An 11,134-nucleotide genomic window follows, 5' to 3' on the forward strand; every position below is an offset into this window, starting at 1 on the left:
TGAAGGTTTTTCACTCTTCATTAGTGATGCTGAGAATTTTTTCATATACCTGTTGGCCATTTGTATGCTGTTTATGAAATATTCAGTTCTTTATTCTCTGTCTCTCTCTCTCTGTCTCTCTCTCTCTGTCTCTCTCCCTCTCTCTCTCTTCCTCTCTCTCTCTTCCTCTCTCTCTCTCTCTCTCTGTGTGTGTGTGTGTGTGTGTGTGTGTGTGTGTGTGTGTGTGTGTGTGTGTGTTTTAGCATCCTAGGTAACCTATGCTGGGCTCAAACACATGGCCTTCCTGCCTCAGTCTCTCAGGTGCTGAGATTAAACTTGTGCCCTTGTGCTCAGCTCCTTTGCCCAGTTCTTGCTTGAGTGATTTGTTTCCTGGTTATGGAGATGAGTTCCGTATTCTCTTGACATCAATTGCTTTTTAGCTGTGCTCCTTTTTCAATTAGCGTCACTTAACAAAGGTTTTCCTAGGGAGATGCACGCACACATCTACTCGCCCCTGATAGGGAACCCATGGCAGACCACCAAAGCCCAACTGGGTGAACTAATGAATGGGGGTTTAGTTATGAGAGCAGAGATGACAGCTACAGCACCAAGGCCCACCCCAGCACTGGTGACAGCCCTGGAGCACACTGCACAGCCTGCAGGCAGCTCAGCCGGTTTCTGCTTCTTCAAGGCAGTTGGTCTGATCTGAGCATCTTCCTTGAAGCTTGGCTCTGATCTTTCAAGGGGAACTCTGAGCTTTGATAGCTTACTCTAGCAGGGAGGGGCCTCCTGATTCTACTTAGTTTCAGGGACTTCCTGGAGCTATTTTGAGTTGTTTTCTTTCCTAAAGGTTTTGACCCCAGAGGAAACTTATAACAACAATCAGTCAGAGGATTTGGGGGCTGTTTTTGGTCTTGTTTTTGGTTTTGAAGAAGAATCTCATTGTGTGGCCCCACTGGCTGAGACTAAGAATGGATGCAACCAGGACACAATGGAGTATACTATAAACACTTGGCCTCTGAGGAAGGAAACTGTAATAAGAAAGAAAGTCTTTGAAGATTAAGCTAAGCATAGTGGTACATACCATTAATCCCTGCACTCGGAAGGCAGAGGCAGGCAGATTTCTGAGTTTGAGGTTAGCCTGCTCTAGTGAGTGCCGGAACAGTCAGAGGTACACAGAGAAACCCTGTCTTGGAAAAAAAAAAAAAAAAAAAAAAACAGAAAATTAAGTGATGAGTAAGTAGACTGGAGAGATGGCCCAGCAAGAAAAGGCAGCTAGTACCAATCTCATGACCTGAGCTAGGTCCCTGGAGCTCTTGTGGTGGACGAAGAAAAGCGACACCCATAGCCTCCCCGGTACTGTGATGCACCTCCACCCATACAAGAATAAGTAAGTGAAGGTAATTGGGTTTTTTTTCATTGTTCAAGGTTTATTTGGTGTTTTCCTTGGCATGACACTTGGATGGTTCCATCCACAGGCAGATCTTACATTTCACATAATACTGCAATGTACACCACCGACACATATAGTACACAAAGTATCCGGTAGAACAGCTATGCACAAGATATGCACAATGGACTTACACACTGGAGCCAGGTTATGACTAGCTGGGAACTTGTTGGCCTAGGCCTGTTTTGGTGTGGGTGTGCAGCTCAGCAGTGCAGCAGGCTCACAGGATAACCGAAGCCTGCACACAGTTGGCAGTGTGTCTCGGAAACAGTGGGACTGTCGCGCTAACCAAGTTACTACTACACAAATACCACTTAGCAGCAGGGTAGAGCTGTGGGAACTGAGGCTTTCTCCCAGACCACCTCAACACAACTGCACTGGTCACAGCTCAGGTAGGAAGGAGACAATGTGTGGTCTCCATAGAAACCCTGCTGCAGCCTGGACAGTGAAGTTCTAGGACACCAGGAAGACTTTAGAAGTGCAGCTCCTTCTAGATTCCCCAGAGGGCAGGCCTTCTCCTGAGGAGACAGAGCCACCTTTCCAACATCTGAGGTTCCATTTTGTCCCAGGATACAAGGAACACTGAGGAAGAGACCATCACTGATCCCATAGAGACCCTTAGTCAGGTGGAAATGCGTTCTTCATTATGCTCTCAGCCAAGTCTGCCAAGGAGAGGCCAATGGCCCAGGATGTGTAGCCTCTCCACTCCATCACCTCATACGCACTGTCAACCACCTGCTTGTGAACGTCCTTCCACTGCTCCTTGTCTGCATCAGTGCCCAGTTCCAGGTTCAGAGACTCAGGGGGATGCCAGCAACGTTCACACCATGCCACACAGGCATATTGAAGTCACCATGTTCTCCCAGGACCCACCCGTGACACCTCAGTGGGTGAACCCCAAGCCTTTCTCCCATCAGGTAATGGAACTGAGCTGAATCCAGATAGCAACCACTTCCAATAAGTCGGCTTTGGGGAAAGCCACTGACTTTCCAAGCCATGTAGGTCAGATATCCACTGGATTGGAGACAGTCAGCAGTTTGCAGCATGGACTGTACTTGATGAAATGATGAACTTGAAGGTGTTTACATTTCAGTGGACCAAATTGAGTTGGTTCTCTCCCTCTTGCTGACAGGCTCTCTCCCTCTTGTTGACAGGTCCCCGCTGTGATAATGACCAGCTTAGAGTTTGCAGTCACATTACAGTCTTTGCTGGAGACAACTTTTAGCATTCTAAGGATAAGGCTGCCATGCTGGAGATCCATCATCACTCCCTTTAACTTGTCTTCCATAACATCAACAAGGCAAGTCATCTGACAAGTCCTTCTTTAAGATACTGATGGCACAAGCTATGCCAACAGCACCTACCCCAACAACTGTAATCCTGTTCTGGGGCATCTGTTCTTTTAAGAGGATTCACAATTAGCTGGTCCTTGGGGGTTGCCATCTTGGACTTTGAATCTTTTGGGTCTGCTAGTCTTGGGGGCGACAAGAGGGTAGCAGCATGTCTGGGCTCAGTGACAGTGACTCCAGCACTGGTAATTGTTTTTATTATTAAAAAAAAAAGAAATTATATTGAACGATGAAAGGGAAAGTGAGAATCAGAGATGTGAGACTCCGAATGACAAAGGAAACCAGAAAATCTGGACCACAGCACCTCCCACGTCCAAACCACACGTGTCCTGATCCAAGCTCTGGTACAATGATAGGTTGACAGGAAGCTTCATCATTAATTTAAAATCCTACAGAATATTCCAGTACTACAAAAATAAATCAGGAAAAATAAACCCACAGAAAACTGAGGCAAAAAAAAAAATACACGAGGGAGAAATGTTGTACAAATCAAGTGAAGAAACTCACACTCCCTTCTTTGAAAGAAATGAATCAGAAAAGCTGTATGTCTACACTCCAAAAACAGTTAAATATAGTTTTTTAAAGTCTGATCTGGGTGATAAGTGTCCAGAATTTCAGAGGCTGAGGCAGAAGGCCTGTGAGGCTTTACTGCAGCAGGGGCGACATAGTGAAACCCTCTCTTTAAAAAACAAATCTTGCACATGAGTCCCCTCTGGGGTTTTGTGGGTTTGTTGTTTTGTGGGGTTGTTTTGTTTTGTTTTGTTTTTCTGAAATACATACAGGAGTAATTTCTAGTGAGCAGTTATTTGAAAGTGCCCTTTAAAAAAGGAAGGCTATTCCTTCCCTCAATCCCACCAGCTGCTCACTGAGAACCTATCCCGTGACTGTGAGACCAAAGGAGGCCAGCCATGCAAGGGGAACAGACCGATAAGCACCAGCCTTACAATGCAAGAAAACAGGAGACCATCACTAGGGAGTCTTATTAGTGAAACACAAGAACAGCAAAAACCCCAACCACCCCTTGGGGCAGTCTAGTAGCAAAATGTCCACAATGGCAATTGTATAGTTTCTTTCCACAAGCATCGATTCTTAAATGACAAGCATCTTTTCTATAAATGGATCGATAGACATAGTTTAAAACCTTTCTGACAAATACATTGCTGCGCTGCAGATACATAAACCAAGTCTTCTAGAAAGCCATCTTAAAGGTGAAAAAATAAATAAAACCACCAGGCCTGAGATTTAAATATCAAGAGCAAAGCTGGACCAAACAGGGAAAGAATTCATGGGACTCAGAAAAGAAATGGAAGGAAAACACAAAATTACCTTATAGCTGAAAAATAAATCAAAAAGCAGCCAGAGCAAAATAAGCTCAAATGCAATTTTAATAAAGTCTGTCAGAGAAAGGCAGTGAGGGAGCCAGAAGGATTAAAAAAAAAAAAAAGAAAAGAATAACATGATGAAAGAAATGAAAGTGACCAGACAGGAAGAAGTAAAGATAGAAGCCAAACAAAGGAGGAATAATACCCGTACTGCGGAAGTCCCTGAAGAAGCTAACCAGTGTCCAAAACCATACTCTAAAACAAAGACTATAAATCAGAGAAGATATGAGCATTTGTGAGAAATAAGATTAACCCAAAACAACCCAGCTTCAAGAATATCCCTTTTTAAATTGCATTTTTTTTAATTTTATATGTGTGCACCTTGTACACTGACACCTCCACCTCCACCTCCCAACCACACCCTCCGTCTGCTCCCCTCCCCACAAACATCTCTCTTGGGTTCAGGTCTGCTTGTTGTCTTTTGTGATGCTCCAAGATTAACCCAGGCCAGCTCTGACCCTGGGTTTAGAGCTATCATTGGAGCCTGATGGCCTCAAGCAAAGGCAAGACATTTTAATAAATTATTTACTAGTATTCATAAACACTTAACTAAATATCACTATTAAGAATGAAGATAAAATCTTTATGGCTTCCAGTCACAAAAAGCAAACAAATTTATAGGAAAAAATTAGATTGACCTCATGCCTTTTATAACAAACCACAAAGCAAGATATGAATAACAACTGTTATAGTTCACATGCAAAGTATTCCCCATGGGTTAAGTGTTGGAACACTTGGTCTCCAGCAGGTGGTGCTGTTTTAAAAGGTTGTCAGACCTTTAGACACTAGAACAAGATGTAGCTACATGGACAGCAGGCCTTGGGGTTTTTCAGCCTGACCTTATTGTCTGCTGGTGCTTCCTGCCTGTGGACACAATGTGACCACATGTGTCTCACGTTCCAGTCACTATGCCTTCCCATTATGATGGACTGTGTTCCTTCACAAACTCTAAACCCAAATAAGCCATCTGTACTGGTTATTTTTCTGTTGCTGTGATAAAACACCATGACCAAAAAAAAAACTTGAGGAAGGGGGAGTGTTGAGGGGCCTACAGTTCCAGGGGGATAAGAATCCAGGATGGCAGAGAACCATTGCAGCAAGCAGCAGGCGGTAACGAAGTGGGGAGCCAAGAAATCACATCGTCAACCTCAAGCAAAAGCGGAGGGAGTTAATGGGGAAAGCAAGCCCGTATCAGCTCAAAGCACGGCCAAGGGATCCACCACCTCCAGCAAGGCCACACCATCTCCCCAAACAGTGCCACCAACTGGGGACTAGGTGTTCAAATACCCAAACCTTTAGGGGACATTTCTCATCCAAACGACCACAGCCTTCCTACAAGGAACTGTGTCAGAGCAGGAAGAAAAGTGGTAAACACAATAACCCAAACAGGACTTTTTCAAAAACTCAATGAACAAAGACTTAAACCCAGCCACTCAGCCAGAACAGAAGTCTCTGTGAGAGTGCTGGACACACTTCAAGAAACCTGCAAGCAGACTGACGCACAAGCAAGCCCCTTCTCCACGACCTTTAGACACATGGTGGTGCTTAGGTGGAGGAAATCCCTCCAGGGTTTTCCTTTCACAGATTTCAGGATTACCTGGTTCCTACCCTGAGGCCACCACTCCCTTTATTCCATTTAGCATCAGACTTTTTTTTAACCTTCTCATCCCTTTGAGCATAAATTTGGATCCAGCGTTACATTTCCCAGTGTCCCTTTTCTTCTCAAAGTGTGCATTTTGTATTTCTTTTGCCTCAAGTTTTCACTGTAGATCATTCATAAGAAAGATCATAAGATCATTCATAAGATCATAATCCTGTGTCATAGGTAGAGGGTTCCACTGCTGTGAAGAGACACCACGACCACAGCAACTCTTATGAAGGAAACAATTTCACTGGGGCTGGCTTACAGTTTCAGAAGTTTAGTTCACTATTATCATATGGAACACATGTAGACATGGTGCTGGAGAAGAAGCTGAGAGTTCTAGGCAGCAAGAAGAGAAACTTTAAGCTACAAGGCCTGGTTTTGAATTTCTGAGAACGCAAAACCCATCCCCTAGTGACACAAAGCCACGCCTACTACAGCCAGGCCACACCCCTTAATAGTGCAACTCCCTGTGAAAGAACCAACCACTCAAACACATGAGTCACCAGCCGAGACTAGGCTGTCTTGACATCTCCTCTGCCAGCAATAGTAATCTAAAACTCCATAGTTTAGCCTCAGGCAAGGCTTTTGAACAAGGGCAGAAAGAAGGCACATTTTTTTCCCCAAAATATGGCAAGTATGCTCTTTAGGCCACTTGGCAATGGTCATCCCCTCTGAAACCTCTTGAGCTGGGCCTTCATACTCTGAGCTGCTTTTACGTCTTCCAAGCTCCTACTAGGATGGCTGTTTTAAGTCCTGATTAAAGCATTCCACGACTTTCCTAGCCCAAAATCCCAACGTCTTCCATATTTTTCCAAGAAACAGCATAGTTAAACCTGTCACAGCAATACCCAACCCCAGGTACCAACTTCTGTCTAAGTTATTCTTCTGTTACTGTGAAGGCCATGACAAGGCAACTCTTATCAAAGAAATCGTCTAATAGGGGCTTGCTACACTTATAGAAGGCAAGTTATATGGCAACACAGGCAGGATGAGAGGGAGAGTGGGCTTTTGAAACCTCAAAGTCCACTCCCAGTGACACCCCTCCTCCAGCAAGGATGCGCCTTCTAATCCTTCCCAAATAGTTCCATTAACTGGGGATCCAGCATTCAAGCATATGAGTCTCTGGGGCCATTCTCACTCAAAACAAGAAGAAGAAATCCATCACAAATAGATCAGGATTTGGGGACAGAATGGTGGAAGCAGGAATGGGGACAGGCTCTAATTATCCCTGCTCTTAGGTGACCTAGGCCAGGTCTTATCCTCTGTACTTTGATGTCCCCACTGGTCATGAGTGGTAAAGGTGGAACCCTAGTGATGTGATGTGGGACTAGATGAGAGCAACCATTCAGGTGTACACCCCAATGAGTCCCCAGAAATTCATAGACAACCCTAGTTAGGGACAGGACCCCTTGACTGCTGGGGAGAATGTCTCTGCAGGACAGAAATCCAGACAGAAGCAAGGACAAGCCCGGGTCAGTCCAGAGGCTACAGTTCTCTCACATCCAAATCAACGAGGGACTGGTCCAAAGCACCGGTGTTTGGTGTCATATAAGTCCATGGCTAATCTTTTCTATGTAAAAAAGAAGCAAGACAGCCACAGCCAGCCCGCAAAGGAAGCTAACACAGTTCCTTACAGCCTGCAGTAAGGTTTATTAGAAGGAGGAAGTGTTGACGGGGAGTGGGGGTGATTATACAGAAGCAATACAATATATGGAGATCTATACATGATGTTGTGCTAAATGGAAGGATGGGCTTCCCTTGAAAGTCTGGAAAGGGGCTTAAATGAGAGAGGATGTGGGGGAGACAGAGAGAGACAGAGGTGGGGAGAGAGAGAGAGAGACAGAGAGAGGGGAGAGAGAGAGAGAGAGAGAGAGAGAGAGAGAGACAGAGAGAGAGAGAGACAGAGAGAGACAGAGACAGAGAGAGACAGAGAGAGACAGAGAGACAGAGAGACAGAGAGACAGAGAGAGAGAGAGAGAAGCACACAAGAATGTTGGGTTAGCAAGGAAGGGGCCAGAGGAACCCCTTCAAAGCAATCTCCCTGAACAAATCTCCCTCAGAATTCTCTCAGGACTAAACTCCCAGAACTAAGAAAAGGTTTAACTTTTTTATAACTTTTAGGAGTGGCAGAAAGTTTCCCATCACATGATTTAGTTCATCACCGCTTCTTTGGCAAGGAGCACGGAGAAGAACCAGGTATCATAAATCAAGAGCTGTCAAGGCACAGCACAGAGTCCCAGAGGGAGGGGCAGGGAGGCGTGGCCTGACTCAAGCCGTGGGATTTGGCCTAAAGATGCAGGCCTCTGTTCTAGCAGTCTCCACAGTGTTCATGGCTGTGTGCCATTGAGAACATAACAGAGCAGTGCCAGGGCCTCAGTTTCCTCTGCAAAAGATCAGGGAAGAGCAGCCGCCTCAGAGGGTGCGGACCTGTGGGTCACAGGATGTGCTGATCTCAAAGCTGGCTCCGGAGAGGCAGCAGACACTCAGGAAGGATCTGCTGTGTGTCGGGGGCTGGATGTCCACACTTCTCCCTTAGCAGCTTCTCCGTTGTTGTCAGGAAATGTTTCAATTTCTGGCTACAGAAACTGCCACCATCCTGTTCCCACGTCGGGCCCTTCCCCAACACACACACACACACACACACAGAGTGTGGTTTTACATGTGGAGATCAGATTCTCCCCTTTCATCCTGTGGGTTCAAGATAGAGCTCGGTGGTGGAGCTCAGTGACGCACAACGTCGTCTCACTGACCTCATTCTGGCTCTCTACAGAAGCGCATTTCCCTAACCAGGTCTCCTTCTCTCCCATTTCGTCACTTTATCGTAATTGATTTCCTCCTATTCTTTTGGGAGTTTCTGTACTATTTTGTTGTTGTTGTTGTTCTTGTTGTTGTTCTTCTTGTTGTTGCTGCTGCTGTTGAGCTGAATGCTGTCTTTCATTTTGCTTCCTGATTGCATCTGAGGCACCCACATCACATGGGGGGCGGGGCTGTTATGGCGTACTCCCCAGGAAGCATCTCAGCATTTGTTTTCTTCAGCCAACGGTAAGACAATCTCCACCGATGCCATGGAGTAGACCGTGCTCACATAGGGTCATGCTGAGGGCGCAAGTTTTGCCTTCTTGCCCCTGTCGTGTGTGTGTGTGTGTGTGTGTGTGTGTGTGTGTGTGTGTGTGAACATATCTGGTGGATTTTGATATATAAATGATTCTCTTGCTGTTATCTTTTCTTTACTTAGGATAAATTAGGTTTCCACATGGAATTTTCCTACATACTCTGTCTTGCCTGACCCACCCTTTTTCCCCAGCTCCCTGAGCCCACTCTGCTTTTTATTGTTATAAATTCATAGTTTATTGTTATAAATTCATAGTTTACCTCTCTTAGCCAAAACTATACAGGATGGTTTTTCTTTTGAATTTTTTTTTTAGTCCAAATGTGCAGCTGGCATGACTTCCCTTGTTACCCATTTCACATGAATACTAAAAACCTGGATATTCTTAAGAAAGGAAGGAAAGAAAGAGTGAGGCTGGGGTTTTCCCACACCCACCCACGTATTCAAAGCTTCTTTCTCATCCTGTAGCACTAATGGAAAATAGTGGAACCTTTAGGAGATAGTATCCAATAAAGGAAGTTAGGTCACTGGGGCACTGCTTCTTCCTCTTTGCTATCCTGTTGCCAGGGCCTCTACCACACTGTCCTGGCATGCTGTACTAGGCTGCCACTGTGACAGATAACCATGATCCAAAAACATGAGCTAATTAAACCTTTTTTCTTTTTAAAGTGATTAGCTCGTGTATTTTGTTACTTTGATGGAAAGCTGGAAGATGAGCAGATGGATGGATGGATGGATTAGACAGACAGACAAATAGATAGATAGATAGATAATAAAAATACATATAATACCAACCTTGTTAACTGTTATTGAAAGCCTGTGCACACACTCTTTCTTCTTTGCGTATGTTAGATCTGCTCAAACCATAATGATTGTGATCTGCTGACTTCCCTTACATCTCAGAATTTCTAGCCCTAGAGCTCCTGGAGGCTGTGCCATCTCGCAGCTGTTCCTCTGCTTCCATTCCCATCCTCCGCTGACAGTCAGCTGGAGCACAACTACTTCTGTGGTGAATGATGCAGAGTGGACCTAACCCTGCTCTGCAGGACCCCTTCTCCTGCCTCTCCAGGGAACAGCCTCGTCTGTCCCCTGCATCATCTCCAAGGCTCTGAGAAGGATGCCTTGGGAGCGACAGGTACAAGAACTGGTAAGGTTGAATAAGCTGAAACCCCAGCAGATTTGAGATTTGAGAACCGCAGGAGTCGAGCCACTTCCTACCTGTCTCTGTACCATCTCTGCAACACATAACCATAGCACCCAATCAAGAGGACCACAGGCACTCAGTCATGTCAGGTGCTATGGCAACCGGAGTTCTTTTCCATGCTTAAGAGGTACCTAGATAGCCTTAGCCTTCAGCCAATAACCTTCCCTTCCTGGATAGTCTCACACTCTTCCCCCAAGAGGTACATGGTTCACCCAGAATAAAGTGTGTACACTCATGTCCACCCCCAATAAAGTAACGTGAATGAGCAAGGATCCTCTAAGAAAGCTGCTTCATTAGAGATCACCACAGGAAAGGCCTTCTCCTAAGAGATCCGTGCCTAAGACTCCCTAAGAAGGCTTTTCTCTTCTGCTGCTCCTGGGCACTCACTCCCCATTGGATCAGACCTGGTTCTTCTCTGGCTCCCACTTCCCCCTCCCTGCCTCCCAGAGGGGGAACATAGACTGTGGACTGTCATCCCTGACTTCCTCTCCAGGGTACCACTGGCAGTGCCTGGGGACCCAGAGCGGAGACCAGGAACCACAGCATTCATTCCAGCCCCCAGTGTTCCCCTTCAGGTCCAGCCTGTAGCGGCATCTGATGCCCCAAAGGGAAACATGGATTATGAACCCCACCCCCACCCCTACCCCGGCCTTTGCTCTGCCTTCTCTGGGCAGTCAGGACACCCCGGGCAGAGCACGGCACTATCGAGGTCAGCAGCCTATACCCAGTGATGCAGGTCCTCCAGCGGGAGCACAGACGGAGCCTGAAGGGGTACAGCACCATCTACTGACCAGCATCTGCCTGGCCACATCTGACCAGGGCCTCTCCTTCCCGAAACCCACAGGCAGGGCATCTGGCAAACCAGGAAAGGGAAAAGGAGTGAGGGCACTGGAGCAGAACATCCGGACCCTCTCCTGTGAGGCTAAGTCCCCTGTGTGTGACATTACCTGAGCACCTGAGAGACCCACCAACTAACCCTGAATTCTCTGAAATAAAATGAGAAATACCACGTGTAA

The 11,134-nt window shown here is 46.1% G+C and overlaps 1 pseudogene; it reads right to left on the reverse strand.

The window, feature by feature from the left end:
- Positions 1–1,743: 1,743 nt before the first annotated feature.
- Positions 1,744–2,872, reverse strand: LOC110306285 (L-lactate dehydrogenase A chain pseudogene; annotated as a pseudogene).
- Between the last annotated feature and the right edge of the window lie 8,262 nt (positions 2,873–11,134).

This window comes from Mus caroli, unplaced genomic scaffold (genome assembly GCF_978045245.1).
Source record: "Mus caroli unplaced genomic scaffold, Mus_caroli_1 scaffold_13, whole genome shotgun sequence".
NCBI classification, from domain to species: domain Eukaryota; kingdom Metazoa; phylum Chordata; class Mammalia; order Rodentia; family Muridae; genus Mus; species Mus caroli.